The sequence below is a fragment of the Chinchilla lanigera genome, unplaced genomic scaffold (assembly GCF_000276665.1).
Source record: "Chinchilla lanigera isolate Chin_1 unplaced genomic scaffold, ChiLan1.0 scaffold00113, whole genome shotgun sequence".
In the NCBI taxonomy this organism is placed as follows: domain Eukaryota; kingdom Metazoa; phylum Chordata; class Mammalia; order Rodentia; family Chinchillidae; genus Chinchilla; species Chinchilla lanigera.
Window position 1 is genome coordinate 613550 of NW_004955514.1, and position 15261 is coordinate 628810.

At 59.5% G+C, this 15261-nt stretch overlaps 1 long non-coding RNA gene across 1 annotated transcript in view; it reads left to right on the top strand.

Annotated features, from left to right (window-relative positions):
* LOC102012792 overlaps positions 1 to 6776 on the top strand; it is a 61723-nt gene extending 54947 nt beyond the window's left edge. Inside the window, exons 5-6 of the long non-coding RNA XR_001231784.1 lie at positions 5228 to 5341; positions 6449 to 6776. This is a non-coding gene — a long non-coding RNA (uncharacterized LOC102012792). The remainder of the gene's footprint in view (positions 1 to 5227; positions 5342 to 6448) is intronic.
* Positions 6777 to 15261: the final 8485 nt, after the last annotated feature.

Below are 15261 nucleotides of genomic sequence, written 5' to 3' on the forward strand. Positions count from 1 at the left end.
TCCCTCAGCATGGTACAAAGTGGGACGGCTGCTTTCTTGGCGGCCCGGCACTCGGTGTGGACACTGGGCAGCTGGCTCCAGCCCTGGGGCAGGGCTACACCTCCTGCCCAGCCGGGCACCAGACGCAGGCCCTCTGAGGACTGGAGACACTCCCCAGGGATGTCCTGGCTTTCAGCTGTGCGTGGAAGACAAAGCAGGAAGCCCCTGCACTCCCTGCCCTTGCTTGCCCTGTGGGTCCTCGGCTTCTGGGTACAGGAACGGCTAGCTATTGGAGGGACAGCCTGGGGAGGCAGCCCCCACCTGAGAGAGAGAGAGAGCCTGCAAGGCCTCCATGCAGTTGGGGTGGCGAGGAAGCCGGTGCAGGGTCCTCACCGGGATGAGCAGAGAGAGCAAGTTCTGGGGAGGCACTCCCTCCCCGCCCAGGGTACAGGCCATGTGGGGGGCCTGGGTCCAGGACCCCCACTCCTCCTCCTCCGCTCCGCCCAGTGCCCAGTGCAGCCAGAGGTCCTGGAAAGGCCCTCCGCCTCTCCTGCGGACCCCTCCCAGCCTGGAAACTCTGAGCTGCTCTGGCCTCCCCGTGGCCTACTTCTGGAGCACAGTGGAAATGTGGGTCAGCCTTGCTCACCCGGCAGGGAGCCAGGGCTGTGGAAGGAAAAACACCAAGAGGCTGCTGGCCCTGGCCCGGCCTAGCCTCGTGGCTGGCACTGTGTCCCGCGGGGCTGTGTGGCTGGTCCGGGTCTGCTCTGCGGCCTTCTCTCCTGGACTGGCCTGCTGGCTTGCCCGCGCCCGGCACTACCTGGCGCACTCTCTCACGGGCCTCAGCCTGGCTGCTCTGGGCTCCTGCCGCCAGGTCTGTGCTGCCTCCAGGGTCTCCCACCCAGGAGACCCTCCCGTTGTCCTGTGGCAGAGGGGACAGAGCCTAACTGTGGCCCGAGTCCAGGACTGCCCTGCGCAGTGGCTGAGCCCACGTTCCCCGAGGACCTGGCTCCCCTTCCTTCTAGGAATTCTCGGAGAGGTATTGAGTGGAGACAATGACTCTCCTCGCTGGAGATCAGAAAGTCATCTCTCCCCAGCCACCACAGGGAGGATGAGTCGGACAGTGCTGTCCCCGGGCAGTGCTGAGGGTAAGGGGATGCTAGTCAGATGAGAGGACAGGCTCCCACCACACCTGCCCTAACTCCAAAGCCCTCAGAAAAACTAGTCCTAAAATCCCTTAGCCCAAGAGAGGAGCTGGTCCCTGAGCCCTGCCCCCGCCCCCGGCTCCTGAGGTGCTCACACTTGAGCCCCAACCTGTGTGGCAGGAAGTGCACCCAGCCGTGTCCTGCTTGACTGAGGGGCAGGGACATTGGTCCGCACAGCCCCTCCAGCCAGGCATGAAGGCCTTGACCTGCAGCCTGCAGAGGGCGCCTGGGGTGGGGATAGGCCAGCTTCCATGGCTGTGCACGTTCCTGAGGGCACTGGTCACTCCCGAGGGTCACCACTGGACTGGGCATGGAGTGAAAAGGCTGTGTCCCCCTAGCCCCTGTCCTGTCCCCCATGGGCCATCCCCTGCCAGAATCCTACCCCCAGCGGGACAGTAGCACGTGATTGGTCAGGAGGGACACTCAGAACTTCCCCTGCGGACAGTGGTGAGGCCCAGGGTGTCAGCTGCATGCTCTGGCTGTCATCTACGTCTCCTCCCCACCCTGAGGACCCTTCTGCAGGAGGCAGCCCTGAGCTGGGCAGCATGCGCCCCTCCTGCGGGTAAAGTCGGTGATCAGCACTGGGGTCCTGTGGCTGACACGGGACCGGACAGATGTGGGGCTGCCGCTGTCCCCACACACCCCTCCGTCTCCTGTGCAGCCGTGAAGCACACCCACCAGGAACTTGAACCCTGCACCCTTCCCTGAGCCCCCGGTGGCCACTTGTGCTCTGGGGTCCCACACGGCTGCATGGGCGCAGCAGGGGCCCCGTCAGGACCTCCCATCTTGTCAGTTCAGGACACAGCTGTGGCACAATGCTTCCACAGAGACCCCAAAGCCTGTGAGGCACCAGCAGGGTCAGGTGAAGCGAGGCCCTGAAGGGCTAAGCTGAGCACTGCACCCTCTAGGCCCCCCAGGCCTCATGGTCACTGTGAGTTATGTGCCCCACCTGCTGACCAAAGGAGCAGCCCCCCAGGGTGCTCATCTCCTGCACTAGATGCAGTGAACGTTTGCCCCAGACCAGACATCTGAATGAGTCCTGAAATAGGACCTGCGAGTGTAAAGGGAGACACCAGGACATGGGTTGTGCACATGCCCGCCAGGCAGGGCAGAGGAGCTGGCTTTGGGGCCAGACAGACCAGAGTAGAGGGCAGGAGAGAGGAGGGGGCAAGCATGCAGCTGGGCACAAACATCAGCACAGGCCCCATAAGCATCACATATACTGGCTACTGTTACAGGACCAAGATGTGAATCCCAAATTCCTATGCACCAAATAACACAGGAACTAAACACATAAAGCCAGCTGGAAGGCCAGGCAGGGCAGTGAGGAGCAGATAGTTAACTGGAATCCTGTCAGTCCCTCCATGGCAGACCCTAGGGCAGCAAGGAAGCTCATTGCAAATGGCAGTCCACACATTCTTCACCAAGAACAGAGTCTTCATGAGCGGTGTCTGTTATATACCTGGCTGCAAAGAAAATTCCAATAGCTGTAACCTCAGCACTCTGGAGACTGAGGCAGGAGGGTGCAAGCTTGAGCCCATTGCAGGCAATTTAGTAGTTCAGCGAGACCCTCTCTCAATTTTTAAAATAAAACTGTAATCCAACAAAATTTAAAATACAAACAAATAACATCACCCCTCCTCCTAAAACTCAACCACCCAGAACTAAGGAACACATTCCTAACTACGCCTTAGACAAACGACGTTGTCTGAACCCTGTACTGGGGCCTGTGGTGGAGACACACTGGTCTTCCCAGGGCCAAGGGCTCATCGGGCACAGCGCCCACCAACACACACTTGCTGTTCTTCACAGCACAAAAGAACAGAACATGCTCATGTCCGCCTTAAGGAGACAGTGAAAACAATAAAACACGTTATAAAAGGTAGGGGAAATGTTAAGTTTACACAGAAATTACGTGAGGTAGAAAATGAGTAGGAGGAGAACTGGCTGGGGTTTTTTCCCTAAAGTCAATAGAATTGGCCAGCCCTCCCCAGAGCCCAGGGGAGGGTGCACCCCTGCTGAGAAGGTACGCATGCATGTGAGGACACCACATACAGTGAGGGGCGGGAAGGGACCCCCTGTAGTGCATGGGTCCGGGCCAGCAGCCTGGAAGCCAGACTGCAGAAAGCAGGTCATTTTCTAGTGCTTCGAAGCTGCCAAAATGACCTTGAATCTGAGGGAAGCATGACTCAAGGAAGACGAGAAACTGAAAAGGTGATTCTAAATGAACCAGCAAGGGAAGCCACCAGGAACAGATGCTCAGGCCGACTCTGTCTAACCTCACACTGGAGGCGTCTGTCCAGCACTGTGTCGTCTTCCAAGCATGAAGAGATGGAAAATCCGTAGCTCGTCCCACGCAGCCAGTATAACTCAATACCAAAACCAGATGTGGGGCACAAAAGCAAGCCCTTAGGCAAATGTCACTTCTTTCCCCTGTGGTGCTAGGGATTGAACCCAGGGCTTTCTCCCTGACCTGTGTCCTGCCCCCATTTGTTTTTATTTTTCATTTTGAGACAAAATCGTGCTGAATTACTTAGGCTGGACTTGAACTTAGCCTCCCGGAGTGCAGGGATTATAGGCATGTGCCACTACACCTGGCAGGACAAACGTCATTTTAAAATGAAGGTGCAAAATCAAACTAAATGAGAGAATAACAAACAGAACTCAATGAAATATCTATAGAATTGTGTATCATGACCAAGTAGATCTCAGGAGGTGGCTCAGCAATAGCTGAAGTCATAGTACTATCAGCGAGCCAAATTGATAGATATGAAATATCACCAAATCCAGCCACCACTATTCAGCTATGGATAGCTAAAGTAGAAAACCCCCGTGGGCTCTGCTGCGCCAGGCAGAGACCCTCAGTGGCACAGGCTCCTGACAGGCAGTTTGGGTGGTTGCTGCACATGTTTCCTGGGAGGCTACAGCATGGGTGGCGAACCTATGGCACACGCAGCTGAGTTGTTTCCTAAACTAAAACCTCAGTATTCAGGCTTAATTGCAGTTGGCACTTTGCAATAAACAAGTGGGTTTTGGGAAGCAGTTTAGGCAGCTGGTCCCTCGGATTTTCACCACCATTGCTCTAGCAGATCCAGTTAGATAGTAAAATTAAATAAGCAACAGAAACATCAGAAAAAGCAGATGAAATAGTTTGTTTTGTTGATGACATAACCCTACAAACTCCCTCCAATTTTATTTAAAAATTAAAACTCAATAAGACAATTTAAAATAAGATGAATGTACAAGAGGTTGCAGCTCCTGCTCCTCCAGACATAAAAACAGGGACATATTCCATGGGTGACAGAGAGGATGGGGGGGGGAGGAGACACACAGACTCAGGACAAGCCACCTAGCTGTGCCCACCTTGTCCCCCGCAGCCCATTGGTGCCCAGTGGCCCATGCCCGGGCCAGCTTCTTCCTACCCTCAGGGACTGTCCCCACTGGGTTATGCAGAAGTGCCATGTGCAGCCTGGAGGGTGGCCGGCAAGTGGCAGGGCTGGGATTCCCTTGGCCAGCTCGGGGAAAGGGCCTCCTGTGCCCCACTTGCCTGGTTGTGGGGTGGGAACCGTCAGCCTCAAGTGGGGAGGAAGCTGCCACCAAGAAGGGGCCCAACTGTCTCCCACAAAGCTCCTGGAGAATCTGGACAAGGAGACAGGCTCGGCGGGAGGGGGGCGCCAGGCGGCTCAGCCTGGAGCTGAGCAGATGGACAGACAGGCTTTGCGGCCCCAGAAGCATGCACCCCTGTGAGCTGACACCCTAGCAAATGAGAGCCCGACTTCTGAGCTCAGGGAAATAATTCAAAGTCCTGCAGCAGAGCAAGTGCGTGGGTCTGGAGAGGATGGAGCATGCGTGTCACTGTCACTGCTGGCCTGTAGACTCCCTGCAGCCTGCTGTCATTCCCACTGGCAGATGTGGAAACTGAGGCACAGTGATTAGTCACTGTCCAAGGTCACTGGTAACTGCCATTCACAGCAGCCAGCTCCCGGGGAGCACCCAAGACTGGCTCTGATAGCCACGCTCTTTCCTGCTTTCCCAACATGCTCCAGACACTGAGGTCCCACATGCGGATACAGGCCCGGGCTCAGGAAGCACAGGGCCATGGGAACTTGTGGATGACAATGACCGAATTGCACCAGTGGGACAAGGTGCTGGAGTTCTGAGTAAGTTCTGCATGGGGGCAGGAGGGTCCTCGGGCTCCGACGAGCAGGTGAGGAGCCGAGAGCCATGAATGAGGGTCCGGCTGAGTGGCAAGACAGGCTGCGGGGCTCTGAGGAGGCCAGGTGACCCGCGGCCCCAGAGAGGCTCTGGCGTGGGCAGATGGCTGCACACCCAGTCCACTGCCCTGTGTCTTTCTCCTCCGTGACCTTATCACTCTGCTGGGACTACAGAGCCGTGAGCTCACGCATGGAGAATGCGCCTGAAAGCCGTCCCAGCACACAGCTGCTCCACAGCAGCACAGCCTGCCCCTGTGGCCGTGGGGTCCCATCTCCTGGGAGCCTCTGCTCCTTCCCGCCAGACTTGTGTGGGCATGTGGGGGCCCTCATGTCCTAAGGCAGCACGGAGTGGGCTGTGCTTTACTCAGAAGTCCCCAGCTCCCGAGGCCTTGTCCCTGCCTAGTCCTCCTGTTCCAGCCCTGCCCAGCCCGAGGCCAGGCTGGGTGCCTGTGCTGGGGGTGGAGGGGTGGTCATGAGACCACACAGGTGTGGGAGCGGGGGGTCTGCCTGCCGTCCCCGGGGCCTTCCCTTCCCGTGCAACACATCTCTTCAGTGACACAGGAAAGGCTCACAGCCTCCAGTCCCTCTGGACAGCCAAGGCTATGCCCAGCAGGCAGGCACTGAGGCCAGGGGTGCCAGGCAGGGAGCTGGGCATCACAGGGGAAGGTGCTAGCGGGTCCCCACACTCTGCACCCTGGAGTCTGCACCCGTCACCCTGGGGCTGCCTCCGTCAGGTGGCAGCTGGTAGTGGGCACCAGGCCAAGGCAGGAGGTGTGCTGGCTTCCATGGTAAAAGCCGCCTCTCATGGGTGTGCCACAGGGTGATGGGCACAGTGCCAGGCACAGCACTGTCATCTCCGCAGAAACACTCAGTGCCCTTGGCAGTGGCTCCCACCGCAGCTGGGGTCCTGTCTCAGGCTGTTCGTGCGCTGTGACAGATCACTGCGTGGAGCCTTCACTTTTCTCAGGGTGGGAAGCCAGAGCCAAACACAGCCCAGCTCTGCATCCAGTAAGGGCTCCTCTCTGCTTGCTTCTCTGCTTTGCTCCCGGGAAGGGAGCCACACCCACCGGCCTCCATCTCAACCTCTCTGCGGAGCTCTCAGGGACAGAACTCGCACTGCCGGCCACCTCCCACCAGACCCCTGCCCAGCACCGTTGCAGTGAGGACAAAGTGTCGTGGACTTCTAGGGGACAAAACATTCAAACCACAGCGCTGCACGCCTGGCCTCAGAACTCGTGTCCTTGTCATATGTAAAATACATTCTTTCTACCCAAGTGCCCTAAAAGTCCTCACCCATCCAGCACCAGAAGTCCAGAGCCCAGTCTCACCTGTGAGGGAGGGAGTGAGCCGAGTGCTTACCCCGGGTGCTCCTCACCTCCTTCCAGGCAGCACGGCTGGGCCAGGCATGGGTTGTCGGCCCCTCCACAGGGAGACCTGGGGAGAAGCTTCTTCCAGGTGCCAGGAGCCCCAAAGCCCTCAGGAAGGTAGCACGCGGTCACGAGGCCGGGGCATCCTTGCCCAGACCCCACAGCCTGGAGAGCCCTGTACGGGCTTTGGGGGAGGCCGGCTGCAGCCCCCTATGTGCAGGGGTCTCCGGTGGCCCCAGCCCATGGTGCCCGCCCAGGGCAAAACAGGCCCTCCAAAGACACAGAGCCCGGAACAGCGAGAGGACGTGTCTGCCACTGTAACTCACCCATCTTGGATGTTTGCTATGCACCAGGAACGGACGAAGACCTCCCACTCCCCGCAAACGCCCCCAGCTCTCAGCAGCCACCACCCTACTTTGTGGCATGGACCTGCCGTTTGGGACACTGGCTTACAGCACTCTGCCTCAGTGAGGTCTGCAGGTCAGCCTGCTCTGCCCCGGGGGCCAGGACTGGTTCCTTCTCCCAGGAACCCACTCTGCCTGGGGGCAGGACGGTGCCTGACTGTCCCTCAGCAGTGATCTTGGCTGTCTGCTCTTGGGCTGTTGTGAGTGGTGCCGTGTGATTATTTGTGTGGATGCCTGTGTGGATGTATGTTTGTGACTCTCTTGTGCCTGTACCTGGGAGTGGACTCGCTGAGCCGCATGGCAGTGCTATGTGACATTTGAACAACTGCCGGAATCCCTTCCCGGGCAGGAGCCATGTGCCTGTGCCATGGTTTCCCTTCCCGCTGCCTCTGGCTTGTGATCCCATCCCTCATGCATTTCCCTGGCATCTTCCTGCCAGCTTGCAACCGTGGTACCAGCCCTGGGGACAGTGCCTGCTCGAGTCCTCTGCCCACATTAACTCCAGCTGTCCGTGGTTTTGTTGCAGGGCTCTTTAGCATGCTGGTGTCCACAGCCTCTGACTGGAGGTGACCCCCACCCTGCCTGGCCTCACGTGCACCAGGGGCCACCATAGGCCTCGGCTGTCTTTGCCACCAGGCCTATAGCATCAAAACTGGAAGAGCAGGCAGCCTGGCACTATCAGCTTAATGACTCGCCCCAACACAGGTCCCTGTCCCTGGTGTGTGCATCTCGGCCCTTGACTCCGGGTACACTCAGCTCCGTACAGGGCGCCGACTGCAGCCTCATAGGAGACCTTGACACAGGTGGGACTGAGGCACTCATTGCTGCCTTATTCTAGAATTTCCTTAGCTTTCCTTGTTTGTGTTTTCATATTAACCTCATAAAACTGACCAGGTTAATAGAGAAATTTTCTATTGCTTTTCATCGGCTCCGGTGAGATCATGAAGTTGCTTAGTGTGGAACGATGAGCGGTGGCCATCTGCCACCTGAAACAGACATTCTCTTCTGCCCCAGAGCCTCCGTCCCTCAGGAGCTTGTCAGGAATTCTTCCATATACATCTGGTTTGCCGATATACATATATATACATATATACATGCTGCGGACGGAACTCAGGACCTCCCCTCGCCCATGCTGGGGATGGAACTCAGGACCTCACCCATGCTAGGCAAGTGCTCTACCACTGAGCCACAGCCAAGCCCTCTTCGTTTTCTAATCTTGAGATGGGTCTCACCAAGTTGCCAGCTGACCTTGAACTTGATCCTTCTGCTGCACCCTCTGCAGTAGCTGGGGTCATAGGCTAGTGCCCTGTGCCTGGGTGATTCGTAGTTTTCTTGCTGTTGTGAATGGTGCGTCCTCCTTACGGTGTCTTCTAGGTGGGCGGGTTTGACTGAAGAGACGCTGATTCCGAGTGTTTCTGTGCGCACAGCCGCCCTGCTGACCTCCTGGCCTGCTGACGGCTGTGGCCTCTGAGGCCTGTGTGGTCAGGACAGGTGTTGAGCCACCGTGGGGCTCTGGGCCAGGTGAGGCAAAGGACACCATCCTTCCTGGGCCCAGTCCCCCCAGTGCTGGCTGGCATGGCTCTGGGGGGCCATGGGAAGACAGGGTGCCCCAGGTCCAGGGAAGAGACTATGCTCTGGGCGCTGAATGGGCCTGGCTGGGCCTGAGCTCCTGGGTACAGGCGCCTTTGAACCCCGGACATCCGGCATCTGTTGCTCGTTTTCAGACTGCAGCTGCTGCCACAGAGCTGTGGACTTTGTCTAGAAGCCCAGTGCCTGGCACAGGGGCACGCAATGAATGTTAGAACTTAGGGTCACAAGTGGGCAGCCCAGCCCCCGGCGTCCTCCACCCCCCAACCCCGACAGAGCCCTTCTCACCTCCTGGAGGCCAGACCCGAGAGTCCCAAGCTGTTTACCAGCAGTGCCTGGGGGACTGTGGCCTCAGACAGGGTGGGGTGGCCAAGGGGGCCAGACGTCATCTGGAGCTGATCAGGAAAAACCCTGCCGCTGCTGCTGTGTCCCCACAAGCTCCCAGCCGCCACCCGACCCTGTCACCCAGAAGCCCCGCCCATACACTCAGCCCAGGACCCCCGGGCGCCTCCTCCCCTGAGGTCATGGGAACCCTCAGCCTAGGGTGGGGGGCTCAGAGCCCTCGGCCCCTGCCCCCACCCTGAGCACTCCTGGCAGTGCCACAGCACCCTCCCCTGTCTCCCCACCTGGCTGGGAGGGGCAGCCTGGGCCCCCGGCTGGGGAGGCTGGGAGAGCCACCGTGGCTCTTGTTTCCTGACCAGGCCTTGGCCTCCTCTTGGGGCTGACAGGGTGCTGGGCTCCGCCCAGGACAGCTCTGGCCACAGCTCCCGAGCACCCACCCTGCCCATCCCTGCCAGGGATCCCAACCTTGGCCTCCCCTTTCCTGTGGTTCTGGGTGCAGCCAAGGGCACCTGGAGGCCCTGCCCATCTGTCCATGTTGGCACGTGGTGCGCTCTGCCCCCCTGGGAGACCAGGTCCTGGCTGGGGTGGAGAACAGGCAAGGAAGGACGTGGATAGTAAGCAGGGCGGTAGGGCCCAAAGGCAGAGGCCCACTGCTCATCAGCAGGCATTGCAGGACTTACCTGTCCTGCAGGCCATGTGCCAGGCGAGGGGCGACCTGACCTTGACCACGGAACAGGGGACAGAAGGCCTGGGGGGCCCCTGCTTGGGTCTTGGTCTGGGCCAGCGGAACGGGTGCCCCCGGGGCTGTGGGAGGAGCATGGTGAGCTGACCTAGGCACAGGCTGGACCCGGAATGGGGTTGGCATATGGTGGATGTGGGGGACAGAGCAGGTGGGGAGGAAGGGGCCTCGGGAGCATGGTGGCCAGCATCGACCATGGAGGGCAGCACAGCCTGACAACAGGCAGCGGCCCTGTCCCCGCTGAGCTCACCTGGGCGTCTGGGCAGGGAAGGGCCTATGGCCCCACAGCTGGCCCCCCACAGCCTAGCTCCCCGCCCTCGCAGCCAGGCCGGCTGGCCCCAGGATGGGGTTTTTCCTGAGCAATGTCCAGGATTCCGTGTCTGCTAAAACACTCCCCACTGTCACTGGAAACCTGGCCCTGTGCCTGCCCTCAGCTGCTTGTGGGCTGGGCTCCCTGCCCAGCCATCCCTGGCCTAGGGGCTCTGCTCAGAACTGTATCCCAGCCCAGCGAGGCCCCCCCAACATGGGCACAGGGCTCTCAGGAGGACACTGGCAAGAGGTGGGGAGCATAGGCCAGGACCTGGCGGAGGCCAGGCCCAGCCCCTGCCGAGCGGGCACAGCCTTGGCCACCCTGCTTCCAGCTCAGGATGGAGCACTGCGACCTTCTGCCTGGCCCTCCCTGTCCCCCCCAGGGTGCACTGGGCGGCACCCACAGGTCCAAAGACCACTGGACACTGCTGGCTGAGTGGTCAGAGCTGGAGCCCAGGGAGGAGGATGCAAAGGTGGCGCCCCTGGCCCTGGCGTGCGGGCCACTTACCTAGAATGCACAGAGCAAAGGTGGGGAGGCCCTGTCATGGCCAGCTGTCTGGAGGGACTGGCGGGTCTTTGTCCAGGTGTCTGGGGGCTTGTGCAGGTGAGCAGTGCTGCCCTCACTTATGCTGTCCCAGCTCCTGTTTGGGTCAGGGTTGGGGTCCCAGCTGTGTGTGCCCCGCATGCAGGGCCACCAAGCCTGCAGCGGGGCCCTGGATCTGCTCTGTGGTCCTCATGCATGAGGTGAAGGTGTCGCTCTGCTGTCCTGTGTCCTCCTAGCACCTCGCTAGGATGAGGCTCACAGGTGCTGGGCCCCATCCCACAGGCAGGACCCTCCTGCTTCAGCCTGCTCCACCCCTGAGCTGGAACAGGAGCCGGGGACAAGGGACAGGAGCTGGTGCTTGTGGAGATGGGGCCTGGGAGCTTCATGAGTGAGGCTCCCTCCCATCCTGGGTAGAGGCAGCTCCCATCCTGTCCCCAACACTGCTGCCCCAGGCTGGGCCACGACCTGATCTATCTAGATGTTGGCTGCTGGGGCCTTAACAGCTGGGCTCCTAGGACCTGGGCCCCACCGCTTCTCCAAGGGCAGTCTTGGGGCTCCAGGGGGGCGCTGTCCCTGGTTCCCGGCAGTGCGGGCTCCTCTCGGGAAGGGGACCCAGGGTTCCAGCTCAGCCTGGGAGCAGGACCTTGCACTGAGTCCCACGTGGTGGCATCTGACATGCTCCTTCTTGGGGACAGCAGCAGGGACAGCCAGGTCCCTGGACTTTACCTCAGCAGTTTATTCCATGTCCCCAGACAAGGGCTTGCTCACGGCACCGAGAGCAAGGGCAGACATTCTGGGCCTTCTTGTCCAGCAGTGGGCGTGGATGTGCGTGGGATCCAGGAACCGACAAGGGAGGAAGCTGCTCTCAGCTCCAGGGGATGTCTGACATCCGCACCATGCGAAGAGCTCCTGCCGGGCAGTAACACAGGCACAACCAGAGGCCCCACACAGCAAAAGAGTTCCCAGGACAGCAAGTGTGGTGTCCGCAGGAGTGGAAGACGAGGAGGGTGGGGTAGCCACCTCTCCCTTCCACATCGTCCTGGTGGGGAGGCTCAGGGGCTCAAGGCCAGGGCTGGGGGAAACAGTTGCACCCCCCGCTGGGAGCAGCATTCGTCCCCCTACAGCCTGCTCGGGGTGCTGGTCCCCAGCTGCACATGTACAGAGCCTGGCTCCCCGGTTCTGCCCCTCAGAGCACGCTGGGCACATCTGTCTTCCAGGGGAATCTGCTGGTGGGGCCCACGCCATGCTGAGGCTCTGCACGTCACGGGATGGGAGGCCGTGAGGACAGGCTTGTGACAGCCGCGTCTGCACAGGTCCCCGGTGCTGGTGTCACCAGGTAGAGAGAGAGAGGGCACAGGCACGCCCTGTGGGAGGGGAGGACGTTTTCCTGCTCTTGTTCAGCACTTTTAGGGGCCCTGGCAGGGCTGTACAGCCGCCTCTGCCCTCCCCTAGAAGAGCGTGGAGCCTCCCACGCACAACCCAGCAGAGGCAGCTTCAAACCCTGCACATGAAGCCCTGGCTGCTGGTGTGAAGCAGGAGGGGCCTAGGCCCACGTGCCAGAGACAGTGGGGACATAGAGGGCGACTCCCTGCTGGGTGTTGGTGCTTGGGGGTCCTGAGGCCCGGCCATGGCCATCCCTGCCCCAGCCACTGGCAAGGTAGCCATGCTGAGGCCAGGTGGGAAGAGGCTGTAGGGCCATTGGGGTGCGGGCTGGTCAGGGGCCAGAGGACCCATCAGGGCCACAGCTTGGCCAAGGGATGAGATCCAGATGGCTCCTCCTGGAAGTGTGGGCCAGGCTGGCCACTGCCCTCCGCCTGCTACTCTTTGATGTGCTGTTGTTTTTTGCTGGAAAATCAGTTCTGCAAGTGCTGCTGGGACCCAGCCAAGGGCAGCTGGAGGCGGCTTCCTGGCCTCCATGGGGCCTTCCGGGTCCAGGGCAGGGCCAGCAGGGAAGGCGCCAGCGGCCATGGGGAGGAGGCTGGCTCACTGCCCTGCCTCTGCTCAGGCTGCCCTAGGATGGCCCTCCACCCCTCCAGCCCCTGCCCAGGCCCCTGGCACCAGCACCCTGCCTTTCTCCCCTGCCCGGCTAGACCTCAGGGCAGCCACAGGAGAGAAGGTGTCCATGGACACGCAGGAGCGGCTGGGCCTCCCCACCCTGCAGCCCAGTGCTCCCAGGCCCCTCCTCTACACCCTGCCCCAAACCCAGAGAATCACTCCTCACACCCGCCCCCTGGGCTCACTAGGTTCATGCAGACCACAGGACCCTTGCTCGGCTGGGAGCTGCGCCCTGTCTGGAGGACCTCAGCCTCGTTTTCAGCCTTTGTGGAACAGGAATGGCCATGGGACCCAGAACACTCAATCTGTTCCTGCTGTGCAGCTTTGCCTTTGCCATCCCACCTACTTACCTAGCTAGTTTTAGTTTTATAGTTGCACTGTAAAACCCCATTGATTCGCTCCCCTTCGATTATGTTTGCACACATATGCACACACATGCACACGCACACTTGCCCATTCACACGCACACCCCAACTCTTCCTAGGTTCTTGGTTCCTGTCAGCCCGTCGGTCTCCACCTCTGTCAGAATCTGTCAGAGCAGTCTGCTTTCTCACTGGCACAGTTAGGGGAACACAGGACAGGACGATTCCTGGACAACTGCCACCCCCGCTTGGTTTTCATGGTGTCTCTGCGAGCAGCTCCAGGGGTCTGCAGCACCAGGCCGGGTGCTGCAGCCTTGCCAGTCTTCTTTCATCCTGGACGCAGGCCGATGGCATGGGGTTTCTGTGCAGATGGCCGGCAGCAGGTGCAGACGGATCCCCCTCTTGCTGCTGATGTCCACGCCACTCATTGCGTGTTCCTGTCTCTAGTGTCGGCCATGACCCCCAGGATGACACAGGACCCTTTGGCCATAGCTGCCGTCTCACAGGGACTTGCTCCTGCCTGCCGCTCCCCATCCCACGTACCCTCAGGGCCTGTACCGCACGGGCCCCTTCCCATGACGCTCTGCCTCCATCGGGCAACGGGCATCAATGGGAGATTCATTTTATGGCTCAGAAAACTTTTCTTTGATGACTTTTTCTTGTCCCTCTGACCTGACTGCCCGCTTAAGTCACAGGTGCCCATCATGGCTCCCTGGTGCCATCCTTCAGCCACTGGGGACAGTCTTGAGCACTCTTTGTAGAGCAGAACAGCAAGCTGTCAACTTGGAAAGAAGGGGGTGCATCCAGCAGAGACAGCAGAGAGGAGCCTCCAGGCCAGAGTCCCTGGCACAGGACCAGAAGCCCAGCCAGGTATGGTCAGGGCTGAGGGCCAGCTCCCGAAGGGACTGGGAGTCCTTAGGGCCCGCTGCTCATTCCTGAGAAGACTGGGGTTTCTCAGTACCCACACCTGTTCCTGAGGGGCCTGGGGTGTCCTTGGTGCCCACATACCAACTTGCTTTTGAGGGGATGGGGTTTCCTTCCTACTGACAGAGCGTGTTTCCCCAGCACCCACAGGTCACCATGGTCCTGAGAAGGACCTTGGGCACCTGAGTACCCACCCCAGCACACAGTTCTAATGTGGGGTCACCTCAGTACCCACTCAAGCTCCAGGCACTGGGCCTGGGACCTGGGGTCATCTCAGCAGTGGCATAGCCAGCACTGCAGTGCCTGGGTTCCTCCTGGGGCGTTTGGCCCCAGAATATGCTGGGGTTCGTCTGTACGGGGCCCTCTCAGAGGTGGACCTAGGGCTCTGCATGCCTCCACAGCAGCCCCACGGCCAGGTGGTGCAGTGTCCACCCTCCAAGCCTCCATGGAGGGAGGCTGATGCTGGCCGGGGTTTCCACACTAACACGAGAGCCGCACACTGGGAGCTGTCCTTGCGCACTCACACGGGAGTTCAACTTCAATGGTAGCAGAGCTTTCTAATCTTTCTGCCTTTTGTGCACCTTTTAGCAGGTGGTATTTTTCATTTCTTCTACATTTTCAAAATTTTCAGCACAGGTGCTCATCGCAGCCTGTGACTCTGAAGACTGCGGGAACATGACACACTTCCTTCTTTTCCCTAATACAGGAAGTCCCCGAGTTCGGTCCCGGGAGGACGTTCACAAGTTGATCTGACAAAGCGAGTCTTACACAGTGCACCTGTGAAAGTCTGCAAGTCAGGACTTGCTGTGCTGATTTCTGTACTTTTTTTCTTACATCTGGACGGTTTTATCAACTGCACCATTTTTTTTTGCAAAGAACTGTTGAACTTCCTGATCCTACCCCATAATCCATTTTACTAATTTCCAATTCCTTTTATCCACCCAAGTTTTAAGTTTTGTTCTGCTGTTCTTTTATTTGCTCAGCAGGCTCATATACAATCTCTTAATTTCAGCCTTTCTTCTTTGCTGACATCTGTACTTCAGGGTGTGTGCACGGGGCCCAGGGCTGCGTACAGAGAGGGCACCACTCCTCATGGTCGGCGGGGGGGGCCCTGGGTCACCTCAGCATGACAGTGCTTGCCCATCTTGCCCGAGTCACTTTCACAGCCCCATACCCCGCCTTGCCTGACCACACCTAGGCCATGTGCTCCCACAAACTCCATGGCCCTGCCCT